This window comes from Podarcis vaucheri (genome assembly GCF_965113315.1).
Source record: "Podarcis vaucheri genome assembly, chromosome: 4".
In the NCBI taxonomy this organism is placed as follows: domain Eukaryota; kingdom Metazoa; phylum Chordata; class Lepidosauria; order Squamata; family Lacertidae; genus Podarcis; species Podarcis vaucheri.
The window spans coordinates 95,671,508-95,685,402 of record NC_138762.1 but is presented as its reverse complement, the minus strand read 5'-3'; positions in this window follow the sequence as shown (position 1 = coordinate 95,685,402).

Below are 13,895 nucleotides of genomic sequence, written 5' to 3'. Positions count from 1 at the left end.
GCTCTTTGGGGCTGGGGTGGAAAGAAGATTTTTTTCCTTGATTTCCCCCTCTAAATACTAGGTGCGCCCTATGGTCCGGTGCGCCCTGTGGAGCGAAAAATACAGTACATACAAAATATGGACATTCCTCTAGATGGCTTCTGTCTCCTGCATTATGACATTTTCCCTGAACATGTGAATAACGAGTGCCCAGTAGTGTCTTGTGATGAGGTGGAGCTTCCCTCTTGACACTTACCTCACTGAGCAAAGCTGGAGCAGGACAAGGAGGCACCAAGGCTGAGACTGAGTGGGCCCATCCAAGCCCCATCCAGGTAAACTACAGTGATGATGGCGTCAGAAGGTTGGTCTCACACAAGGGGTGCCACTGCAATGGCTAGTTCATCTGTCTATGTTCACTCTCATTACATTGCAGTTAATTTATTTAATAACTGGACACATCTGGGACAGCAGCAGATATGGATATTTATGGACTTCACTTCCCATTAGCTCCAGTCACAAGGCAACTGGTCCAGGATGATGGAAGTTGCAAACCAAAACAATTGGTTGAACAATCAACCCTCTTCCCAGGGAACTCTGGGAACTGTGTGTTTGGGAGGGGGAATAGAGGTCTCCTAGCATCTCTATGGGATGCGGGTGGCGCTGTGGGTTAAACCACAGAGCCTAGGACTTGCCGATCAGAAGGTCAGCGGTTCGAATCCCCGCGACGGGGTGAGCTCCCATTGCTCGGTCCCTGCTCCTGCTAACCTAGCAGTTTCGAAAGCACATCAAAGTGCAAGTAGATAAATAGGTACCGCTCCGGTGGGAAGGTAAACGGCGTTTCCGTGTGCTGCTCTGGTTTGCCAGAAGCGGCTTAGTCATGCTAGCCACATGACCCGGAAGCTGTACGCCAGCTCCCTCGGCCAATAAAGCGAGATGAGCGCCGCAACCCCAGAGTTGGTCACGACTGGACTAAAGGTCAGGGTTCCCTTTACCTTACCTAGCATCACTACAGCACCCTTAAACTACAGTTCTTTGAAGAGAAGCCATGCCTGTTTAAAGTGGTATAATAGTGCTTTAAATGTATAGTAGATGATTATATAATGGTGCAGATAAAGAGAACTGCCACTTTTCTGAGGAAGGGTGCCAAGCTGAGAGAATCTATTTGATAGAATTATCTCACAAGTTCCTGTAAAATGGAGGACTGGACGACAATGAAAACCAAAGATAATACAGTTGTACCTCGGGATGCAAACGGGATCCGTTCCGGAGCCCCGTTCGCATCCTGAAGTGAATGTAACCCGTGTCTGCACATCTGCGGGTCACATTTCGGCGCTTCTGCGCGTGCATGTGACATCATTTTGATGGTCTGTGCATGCGTGCATGGCGAAACCTGGAAGTAACGCACTCTGTTACTTCCGGGTTGCTGCAGAGCGCAACCCGAATTTGCCTAACCCGAAGCGTATTCATCCCGAGGTATGACTGTAATAATAATAATAATAATAATAATAATAATAATAATAATAATAATAAACTATCCTTGTTTTAAGCTATGGAACTAGAATATAACTATCTGGGAGTGGGGACTCAAGATTTCAAAGTACATCCATTGAGGGGCTGAGGAAATCGTGGGAAACTTTTGGCCCATATGCCTAATTAAATTTATGAGGCCTTGAAGGTTGTCTCAAAATATTTTTTACTTACCATGCTATCAAGGCCATTTTGGAAAAAATCTTAGTCTGGGTCCCAATTTATGGCAGGTATAAAATTGCAGTTTTGGAGAACACCATTGCTACTGGAAGGCATCAAAATCTGGTTTTGCTAACTGTAATTTCCAGTAGCATGCCCAGACTTACAAGCACAGCAAGCCCAGCCAACATGACAGGATCACAGCATGAAGATGCTGCTTCAAATATTGACATATTTGTGGTTTGCCAGATGTTTGTGTTTCGGTTTGTGACAGTCACGTTCCACAAACAGAGCTTCAAATCTATTGTGTACTCTGTTGAGCTATTATATCTTTGCTGCAACGGTGTTAACATCTTGATAATGTGGTCAGCGGAGCTGAGCAACAGGGCATTAGATGAAGCTCCCACTGATATTGTGGCCTGAGCAGTCTGCATTCCACTGATGTGCTATGATTTTGCTGTTTTTCAAGCGGGGAAGAATGCTGTCGAGCATTTTGCAGCACATGTTGCCTTGAAAGTTCAGTCCCTTTCCTTGACCATTCCCTCATGTCCTTGCTAATCAGATTGTCATACTGGCTGCACTAGCCAAGGGCATTGCGTTTCTGCAAAATTGTTATTGCTGAGAATCAAAGATACGCAGTGACATTTGTATGCGCAATGCGTTCCACTTGTTTAGCTAGCAGCCAGATCATTTAACATGACAATTATCAATGTGAATGGAATAGATGAGGACTCTTCTCTTGCAGCTCACAAATGGGACAAGGGGAGATCAGTTAAAGCAATAACGATGCACAAATCAGAAGCAGTTCTTCCACATTTTTCAAGCAGCTGAAGACAAAAAGGTGTTTTTAATGGCTAGAATTCTAGGAACTGCTGAGCTTGCAAGCAAAACGTTTTAGGATAGGAGCATAAAGACAATTGTGCCCCTCCATCATGGCATTGCAGTAGCACTGTGAGCCAACCCCAGTTGCCATTTTGATATAGAACCTGTTCTCATACGGGGAAAACCAGTCGTCGCCACGTGTGATGTAGCAGTACTGTACAAAGAGAGCTGTTAAAAAAGAATAGTGGGTGGGTGGCATGTGAACAGACAGGACATGTGTTCAACAAAATCAAACTCTGCTTTTATGATCCTGTTTAATACCTCTGGGGAGATACTGTGCTGTTCTGTGCATTCTGTCTAGAACAGGGGGTCAACTTGAATAAAATAAGCCCCACCCCACATAATTGCTCACAAGACATGGAACACCCCCCCCCCACTTAAATGTCAGTGCCTTTTAACTTTGAAGGGGCCTTTGGATGGGGGCCTAAGGGACCTCAGCCTGCAGGAGTGAGCGCCTATGGACTAGAACAGGGGTGGCCAACTCCCAAGAGACTCCCAAGGAAAGCCCTGTTTTCATAGAATCATAGAGTTGGAAGAGACCACAAGGGCCATCGAGTCCAACCCCCTGCCAAGCAGGAAACACCACCAGAGCACTCCTGACATATGGTTGTCAAGCCTCTGCTTAAAGACCTCCAAAGAAGGAGACTCCACCACACTCCTTGGCAGCAAATTCCACTGTCCAACAGCTCTTACTGTCAGGAAGTTCTTCCTAATGTTTAGGTGGAATCTTCTTTCTTGTAGTTTGGATCCATTGCTCCGTGTCCGCTTCTCTGGAGCAGCAGAAAACAACCTTTCTCCCTCCTCTATGTGACATCCTTTTATATATTTGAACATGGCTATCATATCACCCCTTAACCTGTGGGGTTTTGTGGGGTTCAGGTCAAGGTTGTTGAGCTTTCTTTAGGGGAGCCAAACCTTTTAAGCTTTTTTGGGGGGGAGCCAGTGATCTACCAGTGATCTACCACAGACGTCCAGTGATCTACTGATAAATCCCGATCTACCTGTTGGACGTGCCTAGACTAGAAAATCTATTGTTCTTATCATGAAGACTAGCATCCCTGTAGCAAGTGTCCCAATCTACTGGTACCATGAAGTAGAATTCATTCTGTCAGTTGTGGACATCCTGTAAGGAGTTCCTTGCTCATAATCTGTTTTTAAGTATCTCAGTTAGAACCACTAAATCAAATACACAGGGAAGCAATTGTGTTAGCTTTAAGGAAGGAAGAAGTCATTATAAAGAGTACAGCAGGGGACAGAAACTGACCAGTTAAAGGGCTAATTCAGAAATGCTACAGCCATGGATGAACAGGAAGCAACTGATTATAGGGTCACTTGCTGAAAAGCAGAAGCTACTTTAAAAGAAAGCAGTAAGGAGAAAATACAACACTAAAGTTTGGAGAACCCTCATTGCACTTTTCCAGCCACCACTAAACAAGATGGTGCTGTAGTTGTATTGTTTGTTTGTTTTAAATATCCCACAAATCACATCTAAGGGAAAAGTAAGTGAAGAACAGCAAGAAAAAACACTGGAATGCAGTAGTTTGGTAGCAACAATGTATTATCTATAGAAACCAAGTGAAACAGGAATGATGTTTCTTTAAAAGCAACTACAGTGGTACCTCGGGTTACATACGGTTCAGGTTACAGACTCCGCTAACCCAGAAATAGTGCTTCAGGTTAAGAACTTTGCTTCAGGATGAGAACAGAAATTGTGCTCCGGCGGCGCGGTGGCAGCAGGAGGCCCCATTAGCTAAAGTGCTGCTTCAGGTTAAGAACAGTTTCAGGTTAAGTACGGACCTCTGGAACGAATTAAGTACTTAACCCGAGGTACCACTGTAATGTGGCAAAGAAGTTTGGCTTCTTCCTCATTCTGTTATGCCCCAGTCCTGGATCTGCAACATAGAAATAACAGATGAGACTTGCAACAAACATATTGGAGTATGTTCCCACCCACTGAGACAAGTGTGGGCCACTTGCAGCCCCAGATCCGTAAATGGACTTCAGTCTAATTTAATGCAAATGACAGTGTGTGGGGGGTCTGTGTGTGTGTGTGTCAGATCCTCACCACCTGAAATATACTCGGAGTCAAGTGTGGATTTTATGCTCTTTATTCAGCTCACAGTAGTGAGGAATGGAAGTTCCCCTGAAATGTCTGCTTTATATACATTATTTACATAATGGGCCCCGTGTGATTGGCTAATTCTGGGATTCTCCTGTAGGCCAATCAGGTTGCGGATTCGCTTCCACCTGGAGTTGGATTGGGTGGCTCCTGCGGACCAATCAGACTGACTGCTGCATTCTGGATCCTATTGTTCTAGGACCAATCAGACTGCTGCATTCTGGATCCTATTGTTCTAGGACCAATCAGACTGCTGCATTCTGAATCCTACTGTTCTAGGACCAATCAGACTGCTGCATTCTGAATCCTATTGTTCTAGGACCAATCAGACTGCTGCATTTTGGATCCTATTCAACTCAGTACATAACACCATCCAACACTGCCCATTCTCACAAATTGAGAGAGAGAGAGAGGATGAAGTGAGATGGGGGAGGAAAGAAGAAAGAAAGGAGATTCTAACACCATTCTTTGTGTTGGTGTATGGATCTCAAAATATTGTTGTATTTTTCTGTGTATAAGACAATGCTTGTTCCCTATATTTTTTCAGTCAAAAATGGGGGTCGTTTTATACATGGATGTTGAATGCACAGGGGTTCGGGCTCTGCTGTGGGCGGCCTGAGTTTGGGCTCTTGAAATATGGTGACCCAAACTTTGGGCAACCTCCCCCCCCCAAGCTCAAAGTGAAGGAGCATGGCCTTAGATAAAAAAGGCTGTCATTCTGCCTGTAACAAGTGTCTTGTAGGCTCTCAGAGTTCAGACTCTTTTGCTATGGCAAGTCAGTTTCACGGGTGGGATAAATTATACTCCTGAAATACTTTCTCCTGCTGTGGTATATAATGCAGCCTGGGACACACAGTTCTGGAGAAAGAAGAGGCATCACACAACCCTAAACCTTTTCCAGGATACATACTATACTATAGCAAGGCCTTGAACAGGTCAGTTTCTTGCCATTTATCTTCTCTCTGCATGCATTTCCTCACGGTTCCTTTATGTGGTAAGTATGCACCAAATGGCTCAGAGTGAGGTGCAAATAAGCAGAGCCAAAGCAAGCTACTTACATCGGCAAGCCCAGTTTGAGTATTTATTCAAAGATAACTCATATTGATTTTCTGCCCTCCTGCAGAGTTTTCAGAGATAATCCCTTCCATTTGTTCAGGCACTGCTTTCCACCACCTCAACATCTGCTCTGCTATTTTCCTCGCTTGTTCACAACGTCAGCTTCATGGGAGGCAGACCTGTGGGCCGGTGCATAACAAATAAGTTATCCTATTGAACTGTCTGGTTTTGAGATGCTCTTTTAACTCGAGCCAATGCAAAATGGCCTGATGGCACATTATATTCACATTCAAGACAGCTTCTTTCCTAGGGATGCAAAATGTACTCTGGAGGGGAACCATTTGGAGTAGAGAAGCCATTGGAAGAGAGGAGCAGAGTAGTTCTTAACCTCTCCTCTGCCACTGCTCTATCCGGCCACCACTTCTTCCTTACATATGATAGCAAAACTACTCAAATAGCACAAAGTCAGAGAGAAAAGTCCTCCTGATAACAAAAATGAAAAAAAATAGTGTGTAATTTGAGGAGAAACAAACAGAAGTTTTGACTTTCTTAGTTCATGTCTTCTAAATGACAGGGAAGCAATAAACCAAATATACAAAGGAAAACTCCCTCAGAACTACCTAGTCAACCCAAGAGTCTGCCACCTCACCTCAGTGGAAAACATGTCACTCTGCTTGATTGCTATGCAACACTTCCACAAACAAATGTATATCTACTCTGAAGCAAATCTTAGAAGTTCAGTGAGATTTGCTCCCAGGTACTGTGTATAGAATTGGACCCACAATACTCCAGGTAATGTGCATTGAATTGAAGCTACAATTCACTAAAACTACATTCCTTTACCCTCTTACCTGGGTGTAAGTGCCATCGAACTCAGTGGCACTTATTTCTGAGTGGACATGCACAGAATTGCACTGAGAACAGCTGTAGGGAGTTTTGGTTCCATTGATCACAACATACAGTAACATTCTGCCTTCGAAATGTGCTCAGGACTGGGGGTAACATTCAAGTTTTTAATAAATTAATCCTCAAAAGATTTTAATTCTCAAAAGTCTTCTTAGTTTCTCAGCAGCTTCATTAGTAATCTCAGCACTCTTTAGAGAAGATCAATGACAAAATGTGACTTCATAATGGCCGGGACTAAAACAGTTTTGATACTAAGCTTTGAAGCCTGTGTGGAAGTTTCATTCCATTTCACAAATTTCTTCATGGCTTTATAAACCTTCTGAAGACCTTAGCAATGACATTAATTTTAATAGCACAGAACCTACCCTGTAGGTAAAAGCAGAATGCTAAGAACTCTTATAACTGAGATAATATTACTTTATTCTCTTTACAAACAGAAACACACACATCAAGGGATCATAAAATATGAAATCCAGTGAATGTGATTCTTTGCGCCCCTTGAGACATTTCCATGAAGTGTTATCATTTTGACATTAAACACCAAGATTAATGTAATGATTTTTTCTGAAGTAAGTTGATAGTATTTGTGCTAATATTAATATAGGGGGGAAATGAAGGCCAGCTAGGTTTATTGCTGCAAAGCAAGTGTGTAGATTTAAGATATCCTTGCAATCTCCTATATTTAGCAAACCAATTTGAGTTATGTTCTGTACACAAGGTAGGATTCTTACCATAAATCACTCTGCACAAGCTCAGGTCAATGATAGGCAAATGACTTTCCTTCACCCCTGGCAAGAGTGAAGAGCCATCTGCTGAACCCAAGATGTCTAGTATACTAAACTAATGCTGTCCCAGAGTTTCATTTACTTCCTTACTCCATAGAGTCTTGAGAGAAAGACTGAAGGCAACACCCTCCAAAATGGTGATTTGCAACTCAATACCTTTGTCACCTGATCTAAGGTTACAACACTCACATGTTAGCTAGCAGAAAACAAAAATTGGTTAATTATCTACTCAGCAAGAGCTCAGATGGAATCTCCCCATGTTAGACCTTCATTAATACACAGACATTTTCCATTTCTGTGTCAATTAAACCAATTATACTTAAACATAAAATACATAGCTTTCACTTGCAGTTTGTAGTTCAATAGAAAATGGTTGAATGAACAGTGTTAAACATTAAGTATACTTGTTTAATTCATGCAGAAATGGTAAATGGCTATGTGTATTAATGAAAGTTTAACATTGGGGAATTCCATTGCAGCATACTGTGGGACTTTCAGCTCCTGAATGGGTTAATGATAAACTGTTAATTATTCTCTATTCTAAACTGAATGTAATCTTTGATAATGTGATGAGGCTATTAAATAAGTGAGGATGTAAATGAAGCTCTCTAGGTAAACAGCTTCAGGCTGATGTATCTTTGATGCACTGGTTTTCCTTTTGAAGAAAGCTCTGCAAGTAATTATTTGGATTAAACATATGGACCTTGACAACGCTGCTATTCCAAAAGATCTTGGTTTTTATGCATCCAGTAACTTCAAACTGTGCAATATTAATATCTGCAATTTTAAATTGCTTAAATTCCAGTGGTCCAGGTACTTCATATAGAGTGTGTGTGTGTTCGTGCGTGTGAATATTGACTCCATAAGTCAAGGGTTAGCAAGCCATTGCCCTCTAGTAGATACTCTAACTACAATTATTGTGCACTGCTTTAAATTGTGCTCAGTCTTACTCTTATCACAAGGTTTCCCCTTTATTTTAATCACCATGTAGTAACAGGGATCTCTTGATTACACAGAAGAAAAACTTCAAAATAAATTTCTCTGACTTTTGCCCCGTAGTGCTGTTTTCCAGCATGAATGGCAGCATATATAGATACTTCACACAAAATGTTTCTTGCTTTGTACAATATTTCATCTGCAGTAAAAGTCCATTTCTTTCCCCCTTTCTAGCTTGGAAACAAACAAAAAACTGCACAAATCGATGGGACAGACTGCTTTACCAAAACAAATCACCTGGGATGCCCACTTTAATTGTTTTCCTTCCCCCTGCCTTAGAAAGCTTTGCATCTCCCTTCTTGAAAAATGTGGGCCATATTGTTCAGAAGCATCATTGTCAGATTATCTCACAGAGCTGCCTGAACAATCCATCTCACTGACCACAATGACTTACCTGCAGCTTCTCCTCTACAGCCATCTGAAATCTTGCTTACTGATGTTCTCAGACCCTCCAAGTGTCCCTATTTTCCAGGGACAGTCCCGGTTTGTATGAAAGCTGTCCTGTTTTCTGATTTGATCCCAGAAAGTCCATATTTTCCTTAAGATGTCCCTATTTTCATCAGAGAAATGTTGGCAGGTATGCAGTTATGCGACCCCCTGAGCCAAGGCAATAAATAACTACACAAACTTTAGAAGACATCTGAAGGCAGCCCTGTTTAGGGAAGTCTTATTTTTTTAATAACTGGACACATCTGGGACAGCGGCGGATTTAGATATTGATGGACTTCACTTCCCATCAGCTCCAGTCACAAGGCAACTGGTCCAGGATGATGGAAGTTGCAGACCAAAACAATTGGTTGAACAATCAACCCTCTTCCCAGGGAACTCTGGGAACTGTGTCTTTTGGAGGGGGAATAGAGGTCTCCTAGCATCACCCAGAGTGGTTGTGGCAAATCACCACCACCACCACCATCATCATTATGGAATAGGACATCCCTATTTTCATCAGAGAAATGTTGGCAGGTATGTGTTCCTTCACTTTCTTGTGCTAAGTGATGAAGTAGAAGTTCAGCAGAAAACTTGGACCCTGGTCATGACTGAACAGTTAAGAACATAAGAATAATCGCTAAACCAGACAAATGATCTAACTAGTCCAGCATCTTCTTTTCTACAGTGGCCAACCAGATGTTCATAGGAAGCCGACAAGGAGGACCTGAGGACAACGGTCCTTGTTCCCCTGCTACTGTTATTCAGAGACACAGGCTTCCTCTAATCCTGTAGGTAGTAGATAACCATCAAGGTTAGCAGTAGACATTGAAAAGCTTAATCCATTTCTGAAGCCATCTACGTTATAATATTTTAAATTAAATTTTCAGTTTTTACAAATTCTCTTAAAATACAATAAGAACAAATAATCTCATATCCTTTGACTTCCCATCCACCCATGGTGTACTTTTATTCCCTTATAAAGCTGCTGTGTTACTTATATTCTACCCTTATGTTTTATATATCAGTTCTTAATTATTGAACTACAAATTCTCATCTGTTGCTATACTTCAAATCCTGCATATGTTTTAACAGAATCATGATATTTTAAAAAAGATTCTACAAAAATTTCCATTCTTCGAGAATACCCCCCCCCCAATTTTGTTCTCTAATTCTCACAATTACCATCTAAATGGGTGACACGGTGTTATGTACTGAGTTGAATAGGATCCAAACTCCAGCAGTCTGGTTGGTCCTAGAACAATAGGATTCAGAATGCAGCAGTCTGATTAGTCCTAGAACAATGCAGCAGTATGATTGGTTGGCAGGAACCACCCAATCCTGCTCCAGATAGAAGTGAATCCACAACCTGATTGGCTTACAGTAGAATTCCGGAATTAGCCAATCATGTGCAGCCATTGTGTAATTAATGTACCGTATATAAAGCAGATACTGTGAGGGGACTTTCATTCATTCCTCCTCACCGCTATGAGCTGAAGAAAGAGCATGAAATCACTTTGCGACTCTGAGTATATTTCACACAAGAAGTGGGGAAGTGGTCCTTCTTCCTTCTCCTGGCCACCACTTTCCTCCTTCAACCCTTGTCCCCAGCCAATCCCTGCCCCCTGGGATTCTCAGATAGGTGAAAAATCTCCCTCTCACCACACTTCTTTCGTGCCAAATATACATTTGCCACAACATTCATCACCACAGCTATTCAGGTATGACCCATGTTTCCAGACCCAGATTTGTCAGTGTAGGACATATTCTTCTGTCTTTACTGAGAAACATAGAAAAGGTTGTCAGTGTTCAAATCCTTTATTGAGTGACTGACACAACTTAGACTAAGGCTCTCACAGGAGAAGCACAGCATTCACTCCGCATTTTCAGAATGAGGCCTTTGGGACAGATAGCTGTGTACAGACATCAGCACAAACCTTCACTTAAGGCTGAGCCGTGGAAAGACTAAGGGACGTTCGAAATGAGAGAAGAATATCTTCTTCTTTCCAGATCTTTACCCTGTGACTTATTGCTGAAGTAAAGATTTCAGAGAGATCAAGAAGGGCTTTATCTGTGAGCTAAGTTGCTCTGAACATTTGTTCCTAAGTGAACTATTCCCCTAGGCTAAGCTACATGTTGCCTCCCCAAACACGCACACACAATCGTGATAGTTATATATTACCTGCATGATTTTTTTGTACTTATACTCATCCTCATCTTGTTTCACAGTTGCGGGTAGTTGTGAAATTAATGAATGGTAAAAGGTAATACCTTTACTAGAAGCAATTAATACCTTTATTAGGACCAATCTTTTATTAGGATCAATCTTTATTAGGGTGCACTCTCAACTTTAGCTCAACTTCCCACGTGCAATAGGGGTCCAATACCTCTGTAGGCTAAAAGGTAAAGGACCCCTGGATGGTTAAATCCAGTCAAAGGTGACTGTGGGGTTGCGGCGCTCATCTCACCTCAGCCCAAGGGAGCCAGAGTTTGTTTGCAGGCAGCTTTTCAGGTCATGTGGCCAGCATGACTAAACCGCTTCTGGAGCAATGGAACACCATGACAGAAACCAGAGCGCACAGAAAAGTCTTCCCACCCCAGTGGTACCTGTTTATTTACTTGCACTGGTGTGCTTTCAAATTGCTAGGTTGGCAGGAGCTGGGACAGAGCAATGGGAGCTCACCCTGTTATGGAGATATGAACTGTTGACTTCTGATCGGTGACCCCAAGAGGCTCAGTGGTTTAGACCACAGCACCACTCTTTAATACCTCTGTGCAAACAGTCTGCCATGGTGCTGGCAGGCACAGAATGTCCAGAGAGAGGAATTAACTCTTTTTTTGGTCAAAGGTAGGCTTGTAAGTTAGGAAAAGGCTTGTCCATCAGTCCTATGTGTCTCAGCTACTCCTAGGTTGGCACCTGATGAGTCAGGTTCTGCAACAGGTCCTGCCCCTGACCTCATCTTATGTATCTCCCCTATGGTGTGTAACTTGTTTCTGTTCTTCCCACTTCACTCATCTTCTGGTCCTGGGAGACAGTGGAGCAGGAGAGGTGAAGACAGCACGAGAAGCTTCCTCAATTCTTCTTCACTCTCCAGTTTTGCAGCTTCTCCTGCCTCTGCTTCTCGTCTCCCAGCTGCTACAGGCTCCCCCAGATCACCAATCCCTTATTCCAAGTCACTCTCCAATCCCGCCGACTCCTCAGCATCCAGCCAATTCCGGATAGAGTCTGATCTGTAGTATTTGGTGTGAACCACACACTATTTCTCTCCAGTGTGGTGTAGTGGTTAAGAGCGGTGGACTCGTAATCTGGTGAACTGGGTTTGATTCCCTGCTCCTCCACATGCAGCTGCTGGGTGACCTTGGGCCAGTCACACTTCTTTGAAGTCTCTCAGCCCCACTCACCTCACAGAGTGTTTGTTGTGGGGGAGAAAGTGAAAGGAGATTGTTAGCCGCTTTGAGACTCCTTCAGGTAGTGATAAAGCGGGATATCAAATCCAAACTCTTTTTCTTCTCTTCTTCTCTCCTCCAATCTGCACATGGTGACTGTCAACAGCATTTGCTTTGGAATTTTTATCAGCGAAGTTTTCCTTTTGCTTCACGCTGAACGGAATTTGAAAGAGCAGGGAAACTGAATCGGAAATGCATAAATCCCATAGATCAGAGTGGTGCTGCGCTGCATTTCCTAGTCACAGACTCGTAAACACGTCTTTATGGATGCAATAACGGAATACTGAATGGTATAGTTTTTGTAAAATATGCAGGGATTTATGATATGTAAAATGAACCATGGAAAGAGAAGGAGGGAAGTCATTGGTATCTTAAGGATGTAAAATGAGTACTTTAAATTGTAAAACAGAAAATCATATATATATATATATATATATATATATATATATATATATATATATATATGCTTTCGTAGATTTTCACGGGTACAGGAATGCAGGTTTTGGTGTCTTCGGGTGTCTTCCCGTGTAAGAGTCGGGGTGTCTGTGCGACGTTTCGACGAGGTCTCACTCGTCATCTTCAGGCTGGTGCTTTCGGCTTCTTGTTACTGGAACAGAGCAGAATCTGGTGTTTGAGTTCCTATAAATACTGCTGAGGGGTGTGGTGTATAGCCTCCAACGTTCTGGGCAGAGAGGAAGTTCCTAGTGCCTAGTGCCAGCCAGATCTGTGTAGGGATTGTAGGGGGGTGCAGCATCCGGAGGTGCCACAGACAAAATTAGCAAAATCCTCCATAAACACAATATCAAAACAGCCTTCTGCACCAACCAAAAAATAGCCAATATCCTCAGAAACCCAAAAGACAAAATCCAGCTGGAAAACCAAGGGGTCTATGAAATACCCTGCAAAGTCTGCCCAGCCACGTACATTGGACAAACAAACAGACGAATAAATGCACGCATCGCAGAACACAAGAATGCCGTCAAAAAAGAAGAAAAAACTTCCTCTCTTTTCCAACACATGAAAGAAACAGGACACGAAATTAATTTTGCAGATTCCAAATTGCTCTTTAACATGGAACATCACCACAAGAGAATAATCATGGAAGCCATCGAGATAGAGAAACACCCTCACAACATGAACAAGCGTGACGACACGTCCCGCCTGCCAGACATCTGGAAATTAGCCCTCCCCACAAAAACCGACACCAGAACCAGAGGCACACAGAACGCCGTCACCAATCAACCACACCAGACCCAAACCCAGACCCTCTCCACAGACATATTACAGACTCCATCCAGTAGCCAAACTATAGTGGCACCTCCGGATGCTGCACCCCCCTACAATCCCTACACAGATCTGGCTGGCACTAGGCACAAAACCACAGCTCGCCCCTATACACGAAGCCAAGCCAGAGCACAACTAAATGCAGCACAGCCATCTTCTCAGAAAAACTCTTCACAAGCTCAAGAGGTCAAGACACGAAAGCTTTAGCAACTAATCTACACTTAATGACCCACCCAGTGGTATTCAGAATATCACTCATGAAATCACTCAAGATATCCCTCAAGTAATTAAGGAACAAAAGAAGAAAAGGCACACTAATCTAGGAACTT